Source organism: Lissotriton vulgaris, chromosome 2_1 (assembly GCF_964263255.1).
Source record: "Lissotriton vulgaris chromosome 2_1, aLisVul1.2, whole genome shotgun sequence".
NCBI lineage: Eukaryota > Metazoa > Chordata > Amphibia > Caudata > Salamandridae > Lissotriton > Lissotriton vulgaris.
The window spans coordinates 1,805,770,321-1,805,797,469 of NC_141687.1; the positions used below are offsets into that span (position 1 = coordinate 1,805,770,321).

At 42.3% G+C, this 27,149-nt stretch overlaps 1 protein-coding gene and 1 long non-coding RNA gene across 2 annotated transcripts in view; both read right to left on the reverse strand.

Annotated features, from left to right (window-relative positions):
* LOC147733302 (receptor-type tyrosine-protein phosphatase eta-like) overlaps positions 1 to 27,149 on the reverse strand; it is a 526,406-nt gene that overhangs the window by 214,104 nt on the left and 285,153 nt on the right. The window lies entirely within an intron of this gene.
* The window catches only part of LOC147733303 (uncharacterized), a 46,631-nt gene that overhangs the window by 1,747 nt on the left and 17,735 nt on the right, over positions 1 to 27,149 (reverse strand). Inside the window, exon 2 of the long non-coding RNA XR_015308717.1 lies at positions 18,681 to 18,765. This is a non-coding gene — a long non-coding RNA (uncharacterized LOC147733303). The remainder of the gene's footprint in view (positions 1 to 18,680; positions 18,766 to 27,149) is intronic.

The window sequence follows — 27,149 nt, forward strand, 5'->3', positions numbered from 1 at the left end:
ATTTTTACACATACTTCCAGAATTGTTTCTTGACAGGAAAGTGGTCCATAGCACCAGCCAAGCATTTGAAGCTCTGGTTTTCCTGGGACTGCAAGTCCCACAATACACCTGGTCAATCCAAGTAATATCCAGGTGAAACTTGTCAGGTGGATTTGTCCTTGTTGTTTATGTTTCAGGTAGTCCTTTCAGCACTTTTCTAGCCGTTGCTGATCAGGCAGTCCTCTCCTTAGCCCATAAGACAGGCAAAGTCCTTTTGTTGTGAAACGTTGTGAATGCAGCAAGTACAGTCTTTATAAGTGCAATTTTCTCTTTTGCAGTCCAAGGGTCCAACAAGGCAGTCCTCCTTCTCCAGACGTTTCTTTTGGGTCTCTGAGGGTCCACAACATTAATCCAAGTTCCAGAATCTCTGAATTGCTCATTGTAAAGTTGGGTCTACAAATCTCACAATGCGCTCTACCGATTCCTTAAACGTCCACTGAACGCTGTCCTCCTGAGGTCTTGTTGGTAGAGATGATGCAGGTGTAGCTCTGTTTACCTTTTGCGTGCAGGGAGTCCTCTTCTTCAACTTTCAGAGCAAGGCTCTTTCAAATAACGGCCCAAGATGGCCGCAGAGTAGGAGCACTTGGCTACAGCTCCCGGGGCTTGGGATTTCCTTTCAGGTAAATATCCCTAGCTTACCCCCCCACACACGGTGCTCTGTAACTACCACAACGCAACAATAAGCAAGAAAAGCATGAAAAACATGTAGAGGAAAATCACTTACATGGTGATCCATAGATGCTCGGCACCCCTGGGCAGGCCGACTCCCCACCAAGTGAGTGTTGAAGCAGAGAGACTCAGAGCTGATCGGCTCCATCCCCACCCTACATTGCGATTTTCACACCAGGACGGACCCCAAGACACCGGCTGCACCGCCCCTGACACACTGAGTCAACCACCCAGGGAAACTCGCTCAGATCGGGATTTTCCCTGAAGCATGGTATCATGACTGGGAGCAAAGTGCTGGCCTGGCAGTAGACATACGCATCGGGACACATGGCACACCATCATCTTTACATGGATGGCCACCGCGCCCCTCCCCCTGGTACTGCAGTAAGTGTTCGGAAGGTTAGAAACTTACACACGCACCGGATATTGGCCTGATCCTAAAATGGCGTCCGTGAATCGACCCGCAATATTTACTATTACATGCTAAATTATCTACAGACTGACAATCAGTGCCACAGATGGGCTATGGCGGCCTTAAAATGGCGGCCGGCAATCAAGCCCTGCAATAGCATCAATCACAGTTTAATATATCCCAGACACCCATCCACGGCCACAGAGGGGCAAAGACTGCACTGATAGCTGCCTCACCCCAGTCTATGGAAATCTATGCAAATTTATGCACTCACCGATAAAGTTTGCCAGGACCAAAAATGGCTGCCGGAAATCAAGACCTGCAATAGTATCACTCACTATTCAATATATCTGCGGTCAGCCATCCACTGACTCCGATGGGCAAATACTGCACGGATAGCTGCCTCACCCCACCTGTCACTGCGTAAAAGGGTCTGCAAATCTACCTGCGCTCCGGAAAAACAGCCTGATCCTAAAATGGCTGCAGGGAATCTACCCCCACAACATTTACTCCCACATGGTATATTATCTACAGACCGTCAATCAGTGCTACAGATGGGCTATGGCTACACACAGACTGCTACCACACCATGCCTGATGTTGCGGTAAACAATCCTTAAATCTATGCGCACACCGATAAAATTGGCCTGGACCTACATTGATGGCTGGCAATCAGGCCCCTCAATACCATCACTCACTGCTGTAAATGCAATTACTGCAGTAAATCTTGTGAAAAACAAATCCATGTAAGCACTGAAAATTCTTCTGATCCTAAAACAGTCGTCGACTATGAACCTCTCCAAACTCTGTGAACCCTACTCTCTATATATGGTCCACTGGTGTCCAGAGCATTGACAATAAGGGACCCCAACTTGCAATACACGACCCCGCAGTGTCCAAAGCCTCCTAACCTCCTTTTTAGCAATACCCTCTCCAGATAAGAGGAGATATCTAAGAAACAGTGTAGGACATCTCTAAACATAGCAGATAGTAAATAATGCTACTAGCGAATTGGACAAGGAAGAAAGCAGAGAGGAAACCCCTGAGAAGAAAGGAAATATATAAGTGAAGAAGGTGTGAGTACGCAATAAAAAATAAATAAAAACTTAGAACCCGCAGGCCACCATGCCTTCACCATTACCTATCCCCCAATCTCTCCAAAAATGCAGCAAAGAGGTTCAAACACAGCCTACTGAAAACTCACCCTGAGACTCTTATCTCAGATCCATACTTCTGCATCAGCAAAGGCATAATATCGAATTACCTCATCTTCCACACAAACAAAAGTGCTCAGTAGTGAAATATCTTCCACTCCATGCTCCCATTCTCCAATGTCAATAAAACCCTGCATGCCCTCAAACGGTCAGTAACTACTAAAGTAGTGTTAGCAGAGCATAACACCACCATTTCCATATACAACAATGGTAATATCCTTTTACAAGCCTCTAATTCCAATCTCACTACCATAGACAAGATCTTCCCTACTCTTAAGAAAGCAGTGAACAGCAAGAAATTCACACTCTCCACCACTCCTCATTCCGAGTATCCAGATGATACCCCAATTCTACTACAATCTCCCATAACGTATACAACTGAAACAAAATCTCTCCACACCCCCAATGAACCCTGCCCCCGTCACATCACTCTCAACTACATCTTAGTCCCCTGGCCCAGGAGGAACAGGGATGTTCTTAGCTAGCCGCCACCCCATTGCACCACCGATATACCTGATGCCCAAGGTGGAATACACCAACCCAGACTTCACCCACAGCATCCCTCTCTGCCCACCTACAACTGAGCTAGCATGCAAAGCTCGCAATGAGCTACCGCCTACCTTGATATATGATCGGCTCCCAACACCCTTGATACTCACCCCAGTCATCCAAACTCACCACTCAACGACCATACACCGATCAGTTGCGTCAGCCCCCTTCTTGCCGTCACACCTCAAGGCCATCTCCCACACTAATTCTGACCTTCCAACAAACCTCCCTGATCAACTAACCACATCGATCCCTAATAAGGATATCCCCAGGCAACCAGTGAACAAGATCATGCAACCAGACCTTACCTGCGGAACTCCCCCTTAATAGAACACACACCAACACACTCAACTAATTATCCCAATTCAGATTGGATCGCATGATTCAATTAGTTAGCCACCGGAATGTCCCAACTCAAGGTTTAGATGCAGAACCTATCAACTATCACCAAATAACTCCTAATCACACAGAGAGCCGCCAGTGCCACAGTGAACCAAATCCGTCACCAAACTAGAAGAAACATCGCTAAAAACTCACACAATAAGGACACTAGACAGAGTAGGATACCTTCCCCCCAATGACCCATCTCGTCCTAGGAGGGTAACTGCTGAACTATCCGACAATGACATAGATGACCTCTTCATATCCTATGCCTGTCCGTCTGACAACAGTAAGCCATGATGTGGTACTATCCAATCCATTCAAACCAACCCCTTCAGAGAACCCACTCACAACTACAGATCCATTAATAGAGAAAACCTAACAAATATCAACCTAGTCCAGACTACTCCCTCCCACTTGACTAGCAAGATGAAGTGTGCACTCATTAATTGCAGATCCGTTAGCAAACAAGCTTCAGACATTTACAACCTCATCCTCGAGATTGATCTAGACATTATCGTCCTTACTGAAGCATGGCTAAATAGTTCCTCCTCTCCCATCCTTGACCTTCTGGTACCTCCTAGCAACAACTTAATCCACCTAGACAGAAATGTGAAACCCGGTGGTGGGCTAGCCTGCATTAAGCGAAACACAATATCAGTCAATCAAGCAGACGCCATCTCTTTATCCTCCTGCAAATATCTTTGTATCAACATCTCTGATGATAAGTGCCTCGCCAGCAAACTTCACATAATTTACCACCCTCCGGGGGATAATCTAACGTCATCGATGAGTTATTGGAAGTCATTACATTCAACGACAATTCACAAGTGCCACAGTTTTTCCTGAGCGACTTCAATCTCTATTGGAACTATTCTAATGACCATGCTGTAAGCTGTCTTAAATCTTTTCTGTCAGACCAGGATCTATCCCAATTCTGTGACAGTCCAACCCACAACAAGGGAGAGATATTAGAGCTCATCATTGCAAAAACGAACACTGTATCACTAGAATCCATCACGCCATGTGACTTGACTGATCATTACAGCATTCTCTTCTCCATCAATATTGAGGTAATTCCTAAAAGGGGCCAACCCACAAAAATAAAACAATGGAAAAGGAATATACAAAATATTAACCCAATTGCCCTGGTGAACTATTGCACCTATGCCCTGATCCCCAAGACAGACATGGTTGGCGTTCATGGCCTCACAGTCTTTTACAATTCCACTATGCTTGAAATTCTTGACTCTACAGCGCCGCTCCAAGAAAAAAACATTTCCTCCAAAATCTCCAAACCATGGTTCACTGAGTACCTGAACTCTGATAGGTGCAAGCTAAGATTAGCTGAACGACTCTGGAAATCAGAACCGTCCGCTGAGCACCTATCTCACCTTGGAGCAATGAGGAATTCATACAACAGGAAGATCCTCAAAGCTAAGGCAGACTTTTTCAGAACCCAGCTGAACCAAGCCATTAACCGCCCCAAAAAACGATTCGAAATTGTCAAACAACAAGCATGCAACACGCCTTGCCCTATGGTAATAAATGATTCGACTATACCAAACTGCGATGAGCTTGCCAATTTCTTCCTAGAAAAGACAAAATCCTTTGAACTCGACATCCAATCTAAAAAGGCCCTTCAACAACCTATTGCTCATGATACTAAACTCTACTCTCAGACCAAGGTCCATTTTAGTTCCCAGGCAGAAACCATAAAAAACAAAGCCTCTTGGCACACCTTCTCGGCCATCCCTGAACAAGAAATCTATAACACTCTTCTAGCTATTAACCCCTCCAATCACTTCTCTGAACCCCTAGCTCCTTCTTTATTCAAAATGATAAAAAGCTTTATTATACCCCTTTGGTCAAAGATTGTAAACGCCTCTCTGAGATAAGGCGCCATACCGGATTGTCTTAAAGTAGGGCAGGTCACACCTTTACTAAAGAAATCCGAATCCCTCTCCTCAGATCTCAACAACTAGTGCCCTGCATCCAGCATCTCCACTTTGGCGAAATTGCTGGAAAAATGTGTACAAATATAATTATGTAACCACATCTAAAACTTGAACCTCCTAGACAAACACCAATCCGGCTTTCATCAAGGTCACAGCATGGAATCTGCACTCACCCACATAATGGATGATATACTAAAAATGCTAGACCACAACGAATCATGCTATCCTCCGCTTTCGATACGGTTAAGCATGACAACCTATTGTCCCTACTGGAACGAAGGATGGGCCTTACTGGCCCAGTGTTACAATGGTTCACCTCCTTCCTAAATAACAGAACACAAAGAATGAAGATGAAGCAGTCCATACATCCCTTGCTTTACATCCACAGAGCCACTTGAGATGGAGGAACAATAACATTAAGAAAAATGTTAATATCCTTTTTTGCACCCCTTACTATCAGGTTCGTGCAGTAGCAATACATATCGAGCAGAGGCCCTGAAGAAAGCCGTGGGACGGTTCCCATTTGGCTGAAACATGTTGGCCCATTGACAGTTATTCTGTTAAAACTGTTTTGTTGCACTGTTCTTGGTTTTTAATTAGGGACCGAGCCAGTACTCTAATAAAATACTGTTTTTTTCTGGACTCTCTACCCTATTTTATTTCACCACTTCTCTTTGCACTGCACTATTCCCTTTGATTACTTCTCTTATGGTCGGAATGTGATTGTGGGCTTGACCCATTTTTTGAGTCTGTAACAGCAGGTTTGGTTTATAGTCTCAATGATCAAGAGACATACCATCCCTAAGTTTGGAGGACCAAATGAGAAGCTTTGATCATCATGATAGATTGCTGGGAATCCACTGACTTTTTATTGAGTCTCACCAACAATCACTTGCGTCCTTGCTTTCTCTTCCCTTTGTTTGTCCTTCATACAGTTGTTGAGGCTGTGAAGGACTTGGTGCCTTAGACTTACTTAATTAATGGAGTCTGGCCCCGGAAAGCTGATTAAAGAGCTTCTTATGAGACCCTCACAATAGGGGTTTCACAAGGATCAACACTCTCACCCATTCTTTTTAATCTACACATGGAGCCCCTGGCAAACGCATTGAACTCTGCGAACATTCTATATCAACTGTATGCGGACTATACCCAACTGTGTATGAAAATCTCATCACCAGAAGACTTCATCTCCCTCAACGCTAATCTACAGAATACTCAAAGCTGGCTCACTGGCAACCACCTTATGCTTAACACCCAAAAAACGGAATTCCTCCTCATCTCCCCACCCAATCACACACTCAAGATAGACTTATGGTTGAAACATCTAACTTCATTTGGCTGTGCTCCCCACATCCTTGACTCTGCGAAATCCTTGGGAGTCACCATCGACAAACACCTGAACATGCAGGCACAAATCTCTAATGCTACTAAGGGAGCTACTCACCAGATAAGTATACTAAGGAAACTTGAACCCTTCCTCCCACAGACCACCTTAAAAATGGTGGTGCAAACCCTAGTTCTACCAAGATTGGACTATGGAAGCACCACTCTATGCGGCCTCCCGAAATACAAGCTGGCCCGCTGAGGGCCTTGCTTAACGCTGCGGCCAGATTGGTCTCAGGAACAAAAAGAAATAGCTGCATTTCCCCGACCTTGAAAGTTCTGAACTGGCTGCCCTACTATGAAAGAATACATCTAAAGATCGCCTGTGTGACTCATAAAGCCCAGCATAGCAACACCCCAAGGTACTTAGCACAAAGGCTAGAGTGATCGAGAGGATGCAGACAATTGCGAAGTGCGAACTCTCTACTACTGAAACCACAAGCCTTCCATAAAAAGAGAACTGGTTGCAGAGCTTTTTCAGGGATCGCACCGAAGATCTGGACCTCCCGACCTCCCTACCTCCAGTGGTACGTGGAATCTCTTCCTTCACCTCCTTCAAAAAGAAGTAAAAAAGCTTCTAATGAAAAAATCCACCTCCTAAGACTCTAATTCGATGCTGACTATGAGTCACCTATGCCATCCATATACTACTGTCTACCTTTGTAGATTCCATTTTTGACAATTCTGATATATTTATATGTTGTATCCACAATTATAACCAATGAAGTTATTTGTTATGGTGGAATTGGAACTAGAGTCAAGAGGAAACATTGGCTCTGTGTGGTTTCCATCTTTGCTTTATGCCTAAGGATAATTCTGCTCTTGGGCACATATTCACTAACTAAAGACTAAAGGTTCTAGCATCTTACCACTGACATTTAGATCTTTGCTTTGCTTTAGATCTTTGCTACAACCTTGGCATGTTGTTGGATTTATTCTAACTATCACTTTAACACTTTGAAGTAAGTTTCAGCTCAATCCTGGCAATAGGTATACTTTATTAAAGGATTCACATGTTTGCCTATGGAGCCAAAGGGGATACTATGGGTAAAAACTAAACTGGCAGTTTTTCCCTCACCAGGGCATATAAAACACATATTCAAATGTCCCTGCGTATGTTCACATGGCCCCCTACCACAGGGCCACCGAGGGTAGACCTTCGGGGTGACATATGTAAAAATAAGGCTGTTTAAGACTTTGAAAGTACCTTTACATCCAAAGGCAAATGTGCATATAATTGTACTTTAAAAGCAGCCTTCTGGGCAGGGCTGCCTTTAAAAATGACAGCAAGAAATACAGCAGTGCACACTTAAATTCCTGAACTCTACTGGGGCTCTAAACCTACATGACCTACCATATACTAGGGACTTAAATGTAAATGTGTTTGTATTTACATAGCACATTCTACCCAGAGGTCTCGTAGCACTGTATTCATACCGCTGTGGAACCCATCCTGGCTTTCCTGTGAGATGTCCACTCCTGGGTACCCCCAAGGTGAAGCCAGGCATCCAAGCACTCCTGGGGCCGTTGTGGAGATAACGCAAGCTATTGCCCAGAGTGGGACCCATGATTAGACTAGGCACTGAGGCGAGAATTATCAGGTCCGGGGAGATTGAGTCCAAGAGCCGCCAAGTCAGGAATTGAACCCAGGTCCCGGGCCAGACTTCAGCATCAGGGTCTGCCGCTCTAACCATTGAGCCATGCTTCTCCACTTACAGGTAGGTTGTCAGTACCATTGGTAATTGTACCTAATTACCATGTACTTTTAATCAGATCACATGCCCAGGGTCTGGTTAGCGGAGGCCAGGGCACAATCAGAGTCATAAAACCAGTAACTAGTAGTCAAAATGGGGTGACAGAAGTGGGAGGACACTACGAAAAAGCCCTGGTTTCTCACACAACACCCCCACCCCCCTCAACCAACAGCCCGGAGACTCATCCCAACCCTGGGAGAGTTTTCCTGGTCTGTCAGGCGAGGAAGAAAGTAAAGATACTAGGCTGTTCAATTTCAGGGCCTACTCTGCCTTACATCCTCCAGCCAAAGTCACTTCCTCTGGAAGATAACCCATCTCTACAGTAACAGGACCCATTTTAAACTGAAACCTTCATTACAGCTGTTTAATTTTCTTCCTCCTTTTTTAGTTTTGGTAGGGAGGTGCCCACCTCCTCTATACCTAACTTTGCTAGGGTAGCACCTAGCTTACCCACAGAGGTTACCAAACAATTAAGCAACCCCACCATGACCATCAGGGTCAGGGGGCCTAACTTACTTTTGACCTTGGTGTCTTTTTCCCATTCTACCAACAGTGCTGCCATGAAGGCCAGCACTTGGCAGAGGCTACTGACAGCTGTCAGAATCCAAACCCACACCCTCAGCTCTTCACTGACACGTGGCTGGGTTACTTTAGGGGCCACTGCAGGTTCCTGGAACCTTTTCTGCTGTTCGGAGTGGGGGGCTACAACATCCTGTGACAGACTCCATTCTTCCACTCTCCCTTTTGTCAGTACAAGGGTGAAATCATGCTGTTTGACAGCTGCATGACATATCAGGTCTTCCTTGTGGTCAGGTGAAGCCTCGCAAGTGCAATCTTTGGGTTTCTCCCTTGCTGGGACAGAAGGCCCTTGGCACACTGGAACTCTCTTTAGGAGTGGCTTATCTTTCCCCTCTTTTTCCATTTCTTTTGGGACCCCAGCCTCCTAACTGTAGGAAGTGGCTCCCTAGGATCTTTGGGTTGGGGGGGGTGCCCTGACGACTGCCCCACTTGGTATTAGACCAATCTCTGGGAAGTGATTACCGAGGATACAATAGAAGGAGAGGTCTGAACAGACTACCATAGCATACCATTCAAAGGTCCCTTCCTTCTCTAGGGACACTAAGGCTACAGATTTGGTTGTGACCTCACCTGTGGCTACCCTGACTTGTTTTGTCTCTCCTGGCACATACAGGTCTGTGGACACCAACCTGTCAGTCACTAGGGCGTGACTGGCCCATGTGTCTCTCAGGCAAATGGCAGGCATCCCATTCACCTAATACCGCCCTCGGGGATTACCAGCTTACCATCTGGACCTGTCTCCCAGCACAGTGCTATGAGGAGTCCTCCTCTATGGCTACACTGGACAGCCCACTGCTGACCACCTTCCTGGAACAGGCGGGGTCACCCTTGAAGTGACCTGACTGCTGACAGTCAAAGCATACCCTAGTGTCCAAGTATTTTTCAGCCCTGTGTCCCCCAGCCTCTGCTTATCAGAGTTGGATGTGGGATCTACTCTCCTCCTTTTTAGAGTTCTAGGATGCTGAGGAAGTCTCTGTGGTGGACTTACCACCTCCCTCTTTGGCTTTTGTTGTCCTAAACACCCAGTTTGTTGTCTCACCCCTTGTACTGATTGAAAACCTGGGTTCTCACCCACTCATCAGTTATCTCCCCCGGTGGTCTGGGAACAGACAACTCAGAGTCTACGAGATAGTGACATAACTTCACTTGTACACTAGGAGTCTGGATGCGCTCTTTAAGGAATAAATTGTACAGCCCCTCATTAGGACTCACCTGGTTACCTTGAATCCAGCCCTCTCGTGCCTTCACTGATATGTCTACAAAGTCCACCTAGGACTGTATCTTTACTTTCTGGGTGTCCTTAAACTTCACCCTGTACCAACTGCTCTGGGGTAAGACCACATTCACTGACTAGATGTTTTCTCATGTGGGAGTAGGATTCTGTCTCATTCCCTTCTAGAGTCAGAAGCTTATCCCTCTCAGCTACTGGGATCGCCTCCCTCAGGAGTAAACCCTTATCATCTTAACGGCCATTTCAAATGCAATCGTCCATTTGTCAATGTCATCCCCCTCTACATACTTGGGCACTAGCCCCTTGGGAAGCTTGTGATCAAACCCACCACCCCTGGACACCTCAACATCTGAATTTTCGCTGCCACCATTTCTTTTGTCTTCCTCCCTTGCCCACTTCTTCTTAGCTAGGTCAAACTTCTTCTCTTCTAAAGCTATATAAGCTAGTTGAGCTTCCAGCTCCTTTTCTATACAGGACATACCTGAGTTCTCTGTGGAGGAAACTCCCCCCCCCACCTCTCTGTCTCTCTCTCTCTCTCTCTCTCCATGAGCTGAATATCTGGACCTGGTGCTAGAAGCATTGGACAAGTTATCATCCTTCTCCTGGAGGTCATTGGAAGGGTCATCCTCCCCCTTCCCTTCATTCCTTGGAGCTGTCACTGCCCAGGCCATAAGGGACCTAATCATTTCTGCTTTCCTAATTCTTTCAGCAGCAGGTAGCCCCTTGGCCCTACACTGTACCCTAAGCTCAACTGTTGTAAGTTTAGTTAGTTTAGCCAGCTCAAGCTCCATGGTATACCCAGTTTTGGGTGACAAAAACATAGCCCCTCGTCTTTTAAACAATCCGGGGTTCCTGGTGAATCCCATACCGGTGCCATTGGGCTGTAATATGAGATATTTAGAATTGTTCTGATTTTAATCCATAATTTAGCTGCCTCCTTTAATATCTTTAGTTTGGTTTTTTTGAAGTACTTTTGGTGTCCGAACTTGAAAAGAAAGTGATCTTCAGCTGCTGTCATTGCCTGTAAATGCTCTGGATAGTATTGATGAATGTTTAAGAGTGTTCTCATATTTTTGAAGTGAAATACCCTATGATATTCTATCAGGTCTGGGCTTGCTATCCCCCCGTATTCTTTTTTCCTCCTAAGTGTTTTCCTTGATATTCTTACTCCTTTAGATATCCATATAAAGCTGGTGATTTCTCCTTGCAATTTTCTTAGTGAATCTTTTTTAAATTCTAACGGAATGTTATTAAAGAGGTATGTATATTTAGGTAGTACAGTCATTTTTATGATGTTAGTTTTCCCTATAAAACTTAGGGGAAGGCTAGACCATACTTTTAATAATTTCCTTACCTCATGTGCCACTCTGTTTAGATTGTTCTGTGGAATTTTTTCTAAATTTTGATTCACTAAGATACCTAAGTATTTTATCTCTTGTTTAACATTTGGGCTGTTGGAATTTGTGTTCCATGTCACAATTTCAGTTTTGGTATGGTTAACTAGATACCCTGAAACTTTCCCAAAGCTGTTTAAGGTTTTTTCTATGATTAACTTAGAGTTGGCGTAGTTTTCTGTAAATAGCATCAGGTCATCTGCATAAAGAGCAATCTTTTTTTCCCATCCTAGATGGTTGAAAAGAGTTATTTCCTTGTTGTTTCTGAGTTTATTTGCCACAGGCTCAATATATAAATTAAAAAGCAAGGGAGAAAGGGGGCATCCCTGTCTGGTACCTCTTTGTATTTTAATGTCATTTGTGAGGTTTCCATTTACCAATATTTTTGATCTTGGAGTTTTATAAATTTCTTCTACAGCATGTAGGAAGGAATTACCTAGATTATTTTTGATCATTATTGTTTTCAGAAAAGCCCAGTTTACTCTGTCGAATGCCTTAGCAGCATCGACGGTCAGTATCGTTAGAGGGATCTTATTTAGTGTGGCGATGTCTATGGCACTCAAAAGTTCGTGTGTGAGTTCATGTAGTTGCCTTCCTTTTATAAAACCTTTCTGGTTTGGGTGTATGAGCTGGGGCATGAGTCTTCCCAGTCTAGCTGCCATTATCTTTGTGAATATTTTGTAATCTGCGTTAAGCAGAGATATCGGGCGGTAGGATTCACATTTAGTTGGATCTTTCCCTGGCTTTAAAATTATTGTTATTACTGCGTCATTCCAAGAATCAGGCAGTTTATGATGTTCTTTGAAAGATTGATTTATCAACTCCGTTATGTATGGGGATAGAGTTTCCATCAGAGTCATGTAAAGCTCGATTGGCAATGCGTCTGGGCCTGCGGCTTTACCTTTCTTCAAGGTTCTTATCGCGTTTTCTACTTCAGTGATTGAGATTTCCTTGTTTAACTCGTCTTTCTCTTCTTACGTTAAGGCTAAAAACTATATTTCTCTTAAGTATTCCTCTATCTGTTCATTGGATGGATTAATATCTTCAGTATATAATTCTGAGAAGAAAGTCGCAAATTCTCTTCTAATTGCCTCTTCGTCTGTGATCAAACTTGATTGGTTTTGTTGGTGTAGGCCCTTCACTTTGTTTCTTGCAATGTCGGTTTTTAGCTTCCATGCAAGCCATTTTCCGCAGCCTTCTCCTGATTTGAGCAGCAGTGGGAGTTACTAGTCAAATCAGGTCATGAGATCCAAAAGAACACCCCAGATCGATGTCCTAAGGAAAGGTTAGGAATTGGGACCAGAATTACTGATTCCCACAGTAACTCCTGATTACTAAGGAGACCCTCAGAGATCCAGTTGTAATGCTAATTAACAGAACCTGCCATTGCTAACTTCAGGAGGCAGAGCTGTCAAGAATCTCATAATAAGGCCAACTGTGGTATCGTTACATAGTATTTGTGAGACATGTAGCTCCCAAAAGAGTTTATATTTAACTTAACATGTGCATTTATAAAGTCCATCAAACCCCCTTAGGCATTTTTTCCATGATCAACAGATGTTTTTGGAATGCAATGTCATTGATTTTATCACACCTGGGAAAATGAAATTCTAAGAGGATCCACTGGGATTTGAACCAGTGACCATGAGGTCAACCCGGGAACCCTGGAGTCAATGCCTTAATCCACTGAGCCACCATAGAAGGCTGTAGCATGCTGTCAGAAGGTACACATTTAATTAAATTTAGTGGCCAGCCTTTGTGAACTGTGGCCCTGATTCACAAAGCACTTTGCATATCTAACCCACACGTAGACTTCCACTTTCAAATTGCAAATGACCAATCCTAGTTTATAGAAGCTGACAAGTGGAATTTTAGATTCTGCAAACACAAAATTCTCAGTCTAATGAACTTTCTGCACAATTTGTTAGTGGCATTTCTGTTTGGGCCTATCTGTTAAAGGAAGTGAACACATTAATTCACAAGTGCCTGTGTGTATATGCACTTAATACAGCAGGTTTCCTATCATGGAAATGCATGAAAATTAACTTTTGCCAAAGGTAAAGTAAATGTGTTTTGAAGGTGGGAATGGTTGAGAATAATCAGACAACAACATATTTAATATTAGAACAATGGAATGTGGAGCACTCCATTGAATACAATGGTGTGCTTCTTGCTTCTAAGAGCCAATGTTTTTTGTTCACAGCTGCTACTGTGAAAAAAGGCCTTCGTTTTTAGTAATTAGAACCTCTAGGGGTGGATGGTTTTAATAGCCTTAAAGTCCTACTGCTTCCGTTGTTTCATGCCCAGAAGTGGTCGGCCATTTGGTGCACTGTGCTTTACAGTTTCTTTGTAATAATTGAGTCAGCAAGTTCTTCAAAGTAATGAACAGATTACTCAGAAATGTTATTTTCGAGGTCTAACCTGTAAGTAACTGTAGATGGGAGCATACGATTCTATACCAGTCACATTGCTCATATTGACCCATTATTCTGTTACTAAAGAGAATGCTTTCAGAAAGGAAGGGATTCATAAAAAACAAACAACCATCATAGTTCCTCTACCAGATGAAAACCTTTGCAAAAACATCTGCAGACGACATAATTAAACAGGCTTAGGACACACACATGCTGAGTGCTCTAACCAGCACTTTGGTGAGGCTGCACCGCAATATATCATATGTAATAAATCAATTGTGTTACACTATTAGAGTTACCAAATGCAGCAAGACTTAAAAGTGTAATAATAATGTCCTAAGAAACAAATGGAATAAAGTCAAATATCACGGTTTGGAGCACCACAAAAAGGACAGCACCAGGAAAGCTGAGCGGATTTAAGGTTCTTCCATTTTGGTGACCTCTCCATGCTGCTGTTCAGTTTCTTTTCCTTTGAGAGATGTTGAGCTCAGGCAACATGCAGTCTACAAATCATCACCAGAGCTGATCCAAAAGATCTCTGTGCCTTCTGCCTGCATGCCTCTTCAATCTTGGAGAAATTAGAAACTACATTTTTACATGGTCCACATTTGACACAGAATGCACTGCCACATATTCACGAAAATCCAGCAAACCCTATGCAGTGTTTTTAACTGTGCCAGTTAGTATCTTTCTCATTCTGGACTCTCTCTTCAAGGGTTTGCGATACAATGGCATTTCACAAACACCTGTAACTAGTTTTGTGCAGCCCAACCATGTTATTCCACCTTGGTCCTGCTGCTACCTGCATCTACTTACAGGTTGTTAATGCTAGATTTTCTAGTTCATGTATTGTTTGATGAGCCTTTGCTTACCCGGAACTCTTGCGTCTGTATCCTGTTCCTATGTATCTTTTTACAGATTTTCAAGAGTCCTGTGTTGCATTTTGCTTTTCTCTAATTTTGTCTTTAGACTGCAGTCAGATACAGCAACTAATCAGCTTCTGGTGTGTTTTGCTTCCTAGTTTATTACTTATTCCATTGTTTTGATTCCCCTCCTGTTCCCCTGCCTTTAAGAACCCTATTGTTCTTTTTGATATTCAGATTTTCACTTTTTGTCTTGTTAGACCAATATTTGCATTCCCGATTCTTCTGTCTCATATATGAGTGTTTATTAGGGGAAATGTTCTCTTTGTGCTTCCTTTTGCCCTTTTTGGTCGTTAGTGCCAACATTTGCTTTTTTGACCTCACGTATGTATACCTTTATTCCATTTGTAAAGGGATTGCTTTCTGGATTGCAGTGGGTAATCCCTGCCCTTTCTCTTAAATCACATGTGGTCTTGAGTGCCTTACTAGAATATGATATTGCCATTTGTTTGCAACTGGACCCCTAACGATCTCATGTCGTGGATGTAACTAGAATCCTTGATTGTGCTCTTAGGTCATCACAGACAGTAATTTTCGCTGCCCCCTTTCTCCGGGGCGAGACGAGCGGATATCGGTGAGAATTATCTTTACAGGAACAATAGGTTTCTCTATGTCTGAGTGGAATTCTGGGTCTTAATGATACATAGTTCCTAATGGTAATCAAGTGAGTTTTTCAAGTTATTGTGTTTTTCAATGCATTTCATGTCCCTCCATCACCTAAGAACTGTGGAGAAGTGTGGCTCACCGGTTAGAGGAGGCAGTCCCTGAAGCAGAGATCAGACCCGAAACCAGGGTTCAATCCTCGACGCTTCAGGGCCTTGAGCTCAAAATGTCCACGGACTCGATAATTCTCACCTCGGTGCCTACTCGAATCGTGGGTTCACACTCTGCAACTCTGGGCAATAGCTTGCTTAATCTCCAAAACGGCCCCACCGCGATGGAATGCCTGGTCTTCAACTTGGGGATGCCCAGTAGGGGTTATCTCGCAGGGAAAGGCCAGGGCGGGTTCCCAAAGCAAGCGCCTTGAGACCTTACAGTGAAAGGCGCTACATAAGAACGTATGATTTATTTTATTTACTTAATCAGTCCAAATTTGTTTTCTTTAAATCCCTTCATGATTGACTTAAATTACGAAACAATATACTTTCAAATGATTGTCATTATGTTTGGAAATAAAGAGAAAGTATTTAAGAAATTACCCTTGCACACAGTTTGAAAATGTACTTCTACGAAATGAATAACGTAATTTTAAACAAAGAAACCAGAATGTGTACACATAATTGTGTCCAGAAGATTCCAAGTAGGCAGACTTGGATCAGACTCTATTGTTTGGTGGCGCCAGAGCACCAGCGTTAAAAAAATGACCCTGAAGTATTGTAAATAAGTAATTACATGAAAAACATCAGATATTTGTTGAAGTCATGTTTACGGAATAATAGAGTGTAGCTGGGTTTGGTGAAACTTAAAACCAAATGCACGGTACCCAGTGCTTGAAATGGAAAAATAGAAGTGCAGGTACTCTGTATCAGAGTACCTGCTTGCTTCTTAGAAGTGCCAGTACTCTCCAATTAAATGTATTGCATTTCTCTCTAGAAGTGCCAGTACTCTACCTCTCAAAATAAAAAAGTGCTGGTACTCCGTACTGGACAGTACCGGCTCATATAAAGCACTGACGGTACCTAAATGCTGCTCTTACCCTTCTGACCTCATACAAATAATTTGGGCCCTTAGTCCAGTTTGAAAGATCATGAGCATTAACTCAAACCAAATGGCTAGGGCCCGACTAATTGGTGAGACTAGAATATATTCTTAACACCTTTCGGTCCCGGGAATCCAGTGTCTAACTTAATTAGGTTTGAAAACAATGCATGAATACACAAAGTATGTGATCAGCTTCTACAGATTGGAAGGTGCCTAGATTATCTTTATAATGATTACACTTATATGCATCCCCAAAAATTATTTTCTTAATTGGTCACTTTTGACCAACCAGTGTTTTATTGTGTCCTGTACCAAGGCTCCTATTCATCAATAATATTGGCATATGGGCCTCGACCAGAGACCAGAGACAAAGATGATGGAAGCTACTACAGAGCAAATTTACAAACTTGAACATAGAACACATTTGGCTCAAATAAAATCATACATAAGTGACTACTACTGCAGGTCTAAGAACTACAGTGGATCAGTTCTTCCCTCCCAGTCTCAGTCATTTTGGTCTATCCCTTTGCACACAAAATGGATCCTGGATTCCAGGAGGCAATCCCCATTTTCTGTCTTGTGTTACATGTAGTCTTGCGTGCCATCTTTGTAATGGTGATAGACAGTTATTTCCTAGGAATCTCGGATGTGTTTCCAGATGTTCCATTGGGACTTGTTGTGTATATTTAAGCACAATCTTTGTTTGTGCTAGAGCCCACATACAGAAGCACTTCTGTAACCTCCTCTCTAGGGGGTTTGCAAAGTGATTACGTGCAAGAAAAATCTGCATTGAGACTTTAACTTTATATATCATTAGCCTCAACTGTTCACACCTTTACTAAAAACTAAATTTGCCCAGTTACTGATTCCTGTTGCTGTATATATTATAGTTGTGTTCCCTTTTTTTCTCCAATATATACTTCTGCTCCTATACCCTGTCTGTGCCTATTTTTTCTGGAAAATGTTTCCCTGCAACTGTACACTATTTCCGTCGTTGGTTTTGATTTTTCTTGACCTTTCAAGAGTTGATCTCCCCGAGTGCATTACATCCAGTTTGGTTCCTTAACAGTCTGCACAGCTTCAACACTGCAACAAAATAGACAGATTGAAGCTTTGTAACAAACATCCACTTCCTTCGAGTTGGAAACAAAAAATCTTCCATAGATCGTTGCTGCCAACTTGGAACAGGCACGTGTGGACCACAAGAGAAACGATTAAGGAGGAAGCTCAGCTCCTAACAACCTTCTGCAGGAGGTGCAGAGCCAGCCAGCAAGTGTTCTACCCCAGACCCGCAATGTAATTCTACATCACAGTTTGGTGGTTCCATAGTACTTAACATAATATGTATTAAGAGGGTCTCAGTCCAAGTAAGCTTATTGCTGATTACAGGAATGGACAGCTGGAAAGTTACTGCTGTCTAAAAGTTGCAAATAGAACCTGAACAGATGCAAAATGGCATTTGGATAGGAATTGAACAAAGGCCTGTAATGTAGCTCCTCAGTATAAACATTTCAATACCTGCTCAAAGGCAGGAAGAAGGAATGTACACTATCCTGAAGTAAAGCATTACTCAATACCACTGTGTAACTGTTTTTGGGATCTGTAAAAGAACAACAAATGTCCATAATTAAAAAAAACTGTATTCACTAAAAATTCACTAAACTTTCAGGGGTTATGGATATTACACCTTTGACCGTCTGATGAAACGACCTAATTGATGCCATGTACCACCCTCTGCCCTTTAGGAGTCTCCAATTGTCCGTTGAGAGGCTAGAGAGTGACAAGGAGTGGGAACTGCTCCCTTTCTGAATCAACTATTCTTCACCACCTTAAAATGACAAGCATGACAAACCACAAAATTTGATTTAGATTCATCTGTCAGAGCATCTTGCTTCAAATGAATTTGGAAGTGTGTCCCTTACACGATCTTTGACTCGGTGGGTGTACACATTATTGGAAATTGAACATTAGTACAATTTTATAAGCTGCAGTTATGGATGATGTGATAAGGCAATATACTACAAATTTTCAAACTTTCTCATGCAGTTTTCTAGTGCCAGGAATCTGGTTTAAAATGTACCTTCTTCTTTTCCACAGAACAGCTCCTACTATACCTAGAACAGTCACACCCGCAATTGATCCAACAACAGCTCCAACAATGGCACCTGCAAGACGGATAAAGCAGAACATCTATCACATAGTAAAATGGCTGTGCATTATATAAAATAGAATGAACAAAACATTGATTGCTGTGTTAATAAGAAGAAACATACATGGGGCCGCACTTGGGGGTACCTATGTTACCCCCCTTAATTGCCATGAACAAGGTGGCAGGCATTGCGCGGTGCCTGCCACATTGTGCATGGCAATGCACAACATGCCTTTTTGGCATTGCAGCAGCCACACCGCTGGCGGCTGGTCCCAGCACCACTATGGTGGCGGGCGGATCTCTAGATCAATGGTCGTCAAATTTCTTAATGCTGCACCTTCCTTCACATAAAATAAGTTCAACAGGCCCCTCTGAAATGACAAAATTATTTACTCATAAATTTAGGACAAGAAATAAGTCTGTTATGTCATTTTATTTTTTCACCTTATCATTCTTAGATGGGAAATATCCCATTCCATGTATGGCACCATTCGTCAGTTCTTGCTGTCCAGCCAGAGCCCTTTGAATGCTGAGATGTTTGTGCCCACACACATCCACAGGTCACTGTGGGCCTTATTATGGTCTTGGTGGATGGGATACTCTGTTACAAACGTGACGTATCCGGCCCGCCATATTTTAAGTTTCATCATATCCTAAGGATCTTTTTGTCATGTTTGTGATGGAGTATCCCATCTGCCAAGATCATAATCAGACAGAATATTTTCTTGACTAACTTACCTGGACTGGCTGAACGTGTTATACCAAACATGGGGCCACTGGAGGAATGCGAATTAGGAACGGGGATAATACAGGGTCAGGATTAACGTTTTCCGCTGGTGTTCATATGCCTAAATTCTACTTTCCTGATTTTATCTCCCAGAATGAAGACTGATGTGAGGATCCAGGAGCACATGGGACCTGAGTTAGACTATGGCAATTGGCCTGCTGCCTGCAGAGATCATTACATAATTGAATATTGCAGCCACGGCTTGTCCTTTGGGGCTGAGGGACCACTTGCCCTCACCTTTTGCCCCTTAAGAGCAGTGTCAGTTAGGCTGAGCAAAGATCACCCTGACAGACACTGTTCATTTTCAGGTCAGGCAGCCAGGAGCTAGACATGTGATAAATGTGCAGGATAATGGCTGCCTGAGCTGAACTTTGCTGGGCTGAGGATGTCACAGCTCCTGTGGGTGTGACCTCCACAGCTCAACAAAGAACCTCGAGGCCCTCCCTATTGTGATGAGGGGTAGGGTCACTCATTGCCTTGCACCTGGATGCTTCAGTTGTAAGCCCTGGAGCGCCCAGGGTAGAGTGTCAGTCAGTGACAATTCATCACAGAGTGTGGTAGGGTCAGCAGTCTCACCAACCCTGTCCCACTCTGAGATGACTTTGGGACATCTGCCTTCCCTCATTGACTGACCTTATGCTAATGAGGGAAGGCAGCAGTCCCAAGCCTCCTGGGATCTCCGAGGCAGAGATGCAGGTAAGTGTGATTTTCTTTCTTAATGTTTGGTGTGTGCATGTATGTATGTAGGAATATTTGTTTATTAGTGTTGTGAATGGACGTGTGTGTGTGTGTGTGTGCGTGAATGCATGGCTCCTAGTGTCTATGTATATGTGTGTGTGTGTGTATATGTGTGTGTGTATCCGACCGACCCCCAACCCCCTAAAATTACCAGCCACCACTGTTCAGATTGAGAATAGGCCTGGCTGCCTGACTCTGAGCCCATTGGAGTTTACCTGATTATTTTATGGAGCTAAATCCAGTAGTTCATCATTCAGATGATCACTACCAAACCCAGGGTTGCTCTGTGATGCAGGATTGAAAGAGGGAATATTTTACGATGCCATAGCGGCTGGAACACATTCATGGCAAAATTATCTACTTGAGGTGTAAAAACAGATGTCACTGGCAAACAATACACCTTTGTTAGTGTCTTGTGAATTGGCGTTGTGGATAGGCCCGATGTGGTTGGCCCAATGAAAAGTGAAAGAGAAAAAATAACAATGCCTTGTCTATATTGACTGCAAAAAAAATCATTAGATTTAACCAATGTATTAATTTTTTTTTTAAAGTTTGATTTAAAACCAATTCATTAATTTTTAGCTGGAACATTTTTGAAAGTGAAGAAAACGCGTTCATGAATAGAACATACAGTTTGTTGCTATAGGGGGCCAGGCTCCATAATGGAGACACAAGTGGGGTTGAGGCAAAGCTCCAGCACACAGGTATGATTGGAAGTGAGGCTCCCTTATTCCAAGTTCCATTGAAAGCTAAACTCCCTCTTCCTGTTATGCTTGGAAGTCAAGCTCTAGTAAACAGATACAAGTGTAGGACACAGTGCTTCATGCAGATATGGTTGGAAAACATATTTCTTATGCCAAGTACTATTGGGAGCTAAGGTCCATCTGACTGCTATGTTTGTAAGCCAAGCTCCAGCGAACAGATACAAGTGAAAGCCAAGCTCATTCACAGACATATGAAATACCAAATATCATTGGAAGCTAAGCACACTTTGACTGCTATGCTTGGAAGCCAAGCTCCAGCAAAGATACAAGTGAAAGCCATGCTCTAGCATGCAGATATGATTGACAACCAACCAGGATCTCACAGGCAGGACTGAAAATCAAGCACCATCATGCTGCTATAACTCAAGCCAGGTCCCCTTATAGAATCAGTTCTAGGGTGACTTCAAACATTAAGTTATGATTGGAAGATAAGCTCCCTCATACAAATATTATTTCAAACAAGCTCCATCAAGAAGTAATGATTGTAAAAAACAGGTTGGGTCCAGTCAGACGGGTCACCAAGGGTGTAGGAAGAAGACACCCAGTTGAGAAGGAAGGGAGGGAGGAATGTGGTCAGCGTGGAAGTGCAGGGTGTTGCCACATTCCTGGGGTGGGGGGGCGCAGGGGGTGAGAAATGCAGTAAACAGATACATAAGCAATGGATGTAATAGCTATTTTTTCAATATTTGGTACTTAACAAGGATAAGACACTTCATTCAAAATGAATCATGATATTTGTAAGATACTGTCAATCAATGCTAATTGTATGTTGAACAAACAAAAGTATGGGGCTCTCTTAAAGTGGGCAATCTCACTAAATCCTCAAGTAGTATACATTCAAGAGACACATCTGAAAACGAATGACCCTAATTTATTTATTCCGAGATACTTTAGTCAAGCTGTTTTTTCATCTGCGGGGGTTGCCCAGAGAGGGGTAGCAATTTATTTTATATTTATTTCTCTAGGAATCTACCCTGGGAGTTTATTCAGACCAGAAGGGACTCCAAAGGAAGGTGGCTTTGGGTTACAGTTAAACTTCACGGGAAGGCTCTAAATTTTGTGAACTATTACGGCCCAATTCTTGATGATGTTTCTGCTTTGAAAGAAATTTATGAGGCGTTAAGAGGTGTCCCAGGACAAATTATTTGTGGAGGGGATTTTAACTTTATCCAAGATCTGAAAAGAGACACTTCAAATAAAAATAAAAAACAGTTGAAGCCCAGAACTAAAGGCTCTCTCGAAGCATTCGTAGATGAATACCAACTTCGGGATCCCTGGCGCTCCAAGAATGTAGAGAGGGAGCTGTTCACATGCTATTCTCATAGTTTCCGGACTGCATCCAGAATAGATTTTTTCTTGATATCAAGATCTTTGCAGATCTCTAATAATCTGATCGGATGCAATCCTGTCTCCGACCATGGCAGAATCGAATTGGATCTTGTTCTGGGAGGGGCCGATAGGGAGCGCCCAAGATGGCAGCTAGATCGTACTTTGCTTCAGGACCAAACCTGGGTATCTGGCTTTAGATCATGGATTGTGGAATATTTTGAAATAAACCAAGATTCAGCTGAACCCTTCTCAGTCTGGGGTGGGTTTAAAGCAGCAGCCCGGGGCAAGATAATTGCGTTCACATGCGCTCAGGCGAAGGAAAGGAAACTAAAAATAGCTAAACTACAATCTACTGTCGAGGAGCAGTATCTATTACAGCTTCAGTCTCAACCAAACCATTTGGAGCAAGCTAAAGCATGCTTAAGGGATTTTTTTATTCTCGAAGAAATAAATAACTCAAAAACTTTCCAGCAAAAAATCTATGAAGACAGTCAGATGGTTGGGAAATTACTAGCCAACTCTGCAAGAAAAAAACAGGAGTCTTCTCATATACTGAAAATCCAGGACCCTCTGAGTGGGATCGAAGTGCTGGAAAATGAGAAGATCTCTGGGATTTTCCTAGACCACTTTAAGAGAATCTATTCCACAAACTACCAGGTAGAGGAAGAAAAGATTCATGAGTATTTTGCAAATTTAGAGATTCCTAAAATCTCGGAATTTCGGAAGATACAAATAGACAGGGAATTAACTGTTTCAGAAATTCGTACAAGTGTTAAGGCGACCGCAGGGGCAAAGGCTTGTGGCCAGGATGGGTACCCTATAGAATTTTATAAAGTATTTCTTGCGGAATTAGAACAACCTCTATTAAAATTATTTAACCATATTAAATTAGGAGGTACCGTTCCTGGGGTTTTCAAAGAATCGACAATTATATGCTTTTTAAAAAAAGATTAAAAAAAGGATGATGTAAATTCATACAGGCCAATCAGCCTTTTGAACTCCGATTATAAAAATGTTATGAAAATATGGGCAGAACGATTTGTTCTGGCAGCTCAGGAAGTAATCCATTATGACCAGACCGGGTTTATTGCAGGACGTTATATGGCCACAAATACGGAATATCTAATTCAGGCATTAGACTATCTGAACACCAGTTCGGTGCCAGCTTGTATTTTAATGGTCGATGCCGAAAAGGCATTCGACTTGGTGAACTGGGACGCCCTATTTTACTCCCTTGGCCAATTTGGATTCCCGGTTCAAATAATTAAGATGCTACATAATATATATTCTGGAGCCTGTGCTCAGGTAATAATTAACGCACAACAGGCCGGTAGGATCAATGTAAATAGGGGCACCAGGCAGGGCTGCCCCTTATCTCCCTTGCTTTTTACTTTTTTTATTGAGCCCTTGGTGGCAAGGATCAGGGATAATGTAGCTATCATGCCCCCCATCATCGGTATGTCTAAACTAAAGCTATTTGCCGACGACATTATTCTTTATCTTGCTCCTGAAAAGGAGGTAGTTGAGAACTTATTGAAAGAGTTTAAAGCCTATGAAAAGATTGGGGGATATAAGATAAATGCTAAAAAGACTGAAGTCCTTGCTTTAAATACAGATACAGGATTTCTCCCTAATTTCTTGCAAGTTCAAGCTGCGAGAAGAGACCCAATAAGATATCTGGGTATTTTTGTAACTGGAGAGTATGATATGCTTTTAGAACTAAATTACATTAGAATGAAAAATAAAATCAAGCATATGTTAGATAAATGGCTCTTGCTACCTCCGACAGTGATTGGTAGGGTGTCAATGGTTAAAATGTCAGTTTTGCCTTTACTTATATTTTTGTTCACTAATGTACCGTTAAAAATTCATCTGTCTTTTTTTAAAGAATTAGAAACAATGTTAAGAGGATTTATCTGGGGTAATAAAACTCCTAGAGTTAAACTCCCGGCGGTGCAACTCTCAATAGATCAAGGAGGGTTAGCGTTACCCCACTTAAAAACATACTACGAAGCTGCTTTTTTTGATATAGTGGCAGGTCTTTTGAGGGTGTATCAGACAAGAGACAAATTTTTTTGGGAGAAGATGGTTCAAGAAGCAGGTTCTCAAATCCCAATTTTTTTAAAGACCGCAAAACTCTCCAAAAAATCGAGGTATAAGACGTTGAAAGAATATACAACGCGCTTATTGCTGCTTTTTAAAAAACATGGTTCTGATGGTTCCCAATATCTAAGTTTGTTTGAATGCAGTAAAATAGGCCTTCCGTTAAGTTTGTCGAAGATTAAAACATGGGATTTGTGTGGGTTTCGGGAATTGAGAGATTTGTTAGTCCAAAATAGGGTTATTAGTTGGCAAGAGGTGATAACTAGAACCAACATTTTAAGGTGACCGTCCTTTTTTGAATATCTTCAGATTACTCATTTTATTAAAAAGGAAGGAAGTGGTTTGTTGAATACCCCTAATAACTTACTAAATAACCTTTATGGTAGGAAGAGCAGCGGGATAGGGCAGTGGTATAAATTGCTCCATTGCTCTGGTCAATCCCCACTCATTGTTAAACATCTGAATAAAGTAAATCTCTCGACCCAGTGCTTTTTTTCCTTGAAAGATTGGGAGGCTCTCTGTTTACTGGGAAACAAATCCTTGCGCGCTGCCAACTATAAGAGGATGGCCTTTCTGTCTCATTGGCTAGCCTATTATACGCCTGAGGCTATGGAAAGAATGTTTCCTGGAACAGAAAACAAGTGTTTTAGATGTTTATCACACGGCCAGGGAGGATGGTATCATATTTTTTTTGCCTGCCCGATGTTGGAGTCTTTCTGGAAAGAGATATTCGCGCAAATTGAATTGGCCATTGGAAAATCATTTCCGCCTACGGTAGAAGTGGCCTTGTTTGGCATAAGCAAGGATAGAATCAATATCAACAAATCGGAGGAGGTATTTATATTTATATCATGTGCGATCGCTCGCTCTTTAATATTACAAAACTGGAAATCAAGGGAAATTCCATCACTTATAAAATGGTTTAATAAGATGAGGAGAACCTGTCTCTTTGAAAAAGCATATGCGGGCAGAGTAGGTTCTATTAAGAGATTTGAAAGGAATTGGAAATATTTTGGGGATTTGGAACAACTGAAGGAGGGATGAGCAGCAAAAGAAGGATAAAGATAAAGAAAGGGTCAATACATTTAACTGCACCAGCACTTCTTTTAGATATCACTTTATCATAGTTTTTTGCACATGCAGTAGCACTTTATTGCAGGTTTTTGCACTTTTTTGCAATGCCACTTTATAAATTGCGGATTTTGCACAGACCCTTCTTGATAAAATTGTTGTTTGTATTCCTTTTTTGTTGCGCTTGATGAATATCTTCCCCTTTCCTAATTCTCATGTCTGATATATATATGTATATAGATGTCTTTCTTTTTTATTTTATTTTTTTATTTTTATTTATTTTTTAATGTTTTTTTAAGTCTGTTTAACCATTGAAATGAATATTGAAAAAGAAAATTGTAAAGATGCGTTGTACCATTGATCATCCATTGCTATGTTCAATAAAAAATTAAAAAAAAAAAAAAAAAAAAAGAAGTAATGATTGAAAGAAACACAATTGGAAGCCAAGCATGATCACACAGATGCAACTGGTGGAGTAATACAGAAGCTATTGGAAGGCAATTTATATAATGTTTTTAAACACAGTTTATTTACTTTTATCCTTATATATTCCAAAGCATTATCACAATGTAAAATTACAGTCATTCTGAATCAGCTTCATAGGTAAGTATTTTTCGTTTCTCCACTTATCTAATTCAAGCAGTGAGTGGATTTGTTCTTCTAAAAGCTTGGTTACTATTCAATAAACTCAGGGTCTCCACGGAAATCAATCTTATGTCAGTTTTACAAACATCTCACCATGCATTCTCATTTTCTTGTGCATTCTGTGGAGGTGCTCATCGCTGTTCTAACTCTATATCTTGTACTTAGGAGACTAACTTATTCCAAGCTCTGGCAAATCCCAGTATTTTTTCCTCTCATTTTGTTTCCCAATGTTTGGGGATGCCGTCAGTTGCAGCCCATGTTAGTCTTTCTATCCCAGGCTTTGAAATTAGGACCTTTGAGAGCTTCCAGTTTATTCAATAGTGCAAAAGCAAGGTCAACAAACCTGGTTGTGATTTTCTTGGATTTTGGTCATGCATATAGTACTACGGGGCATATTAAGATGGTGAAAAAATAGCCACCGCCAGACTTGCGGTGGAGATCTTTCCGCTACTGTCATGAGATGTACCCCCCGCCACATTATGATGGGAATGGGTGCTGTGGGAGTGGGGGAAAGTCAGTCGGCCGCTCTTCTGCCGGCAGCAATCGTCACGATTGCCCAGCGGGGCGCTTAGCATGCTCACAATGGTGGCGTAGCCTATCAGGCTCTGCTGGCACAATTATGATTTTTTATTTTTTTTTAAACAATTTTTATTGTAGTCATTCACTGCTCAAACCAATGTTCATCCTGATACAGTATTACACTGGGTGTCGCTTATGCTGGCACAATTATGATGCCGGCAGTAGTCAGCCTTTCCATGGTGGTTGAACTTTCATGGAAAGGCTGGGAGAGAATGTCTTCTGGGGCCCGTTGCGGGCCCCCCCTTGTGTTGCGGGGAGTTGTGGGGGGCACACATTGTACCCCCCTAGCACCCACTACATTTCACTGCACCAAGTTGCAGGCACAGTGTAGTTCCTGCCACGTAGTGCAGTGAAATGCACAACATGCTCCTTTCAACATTACTG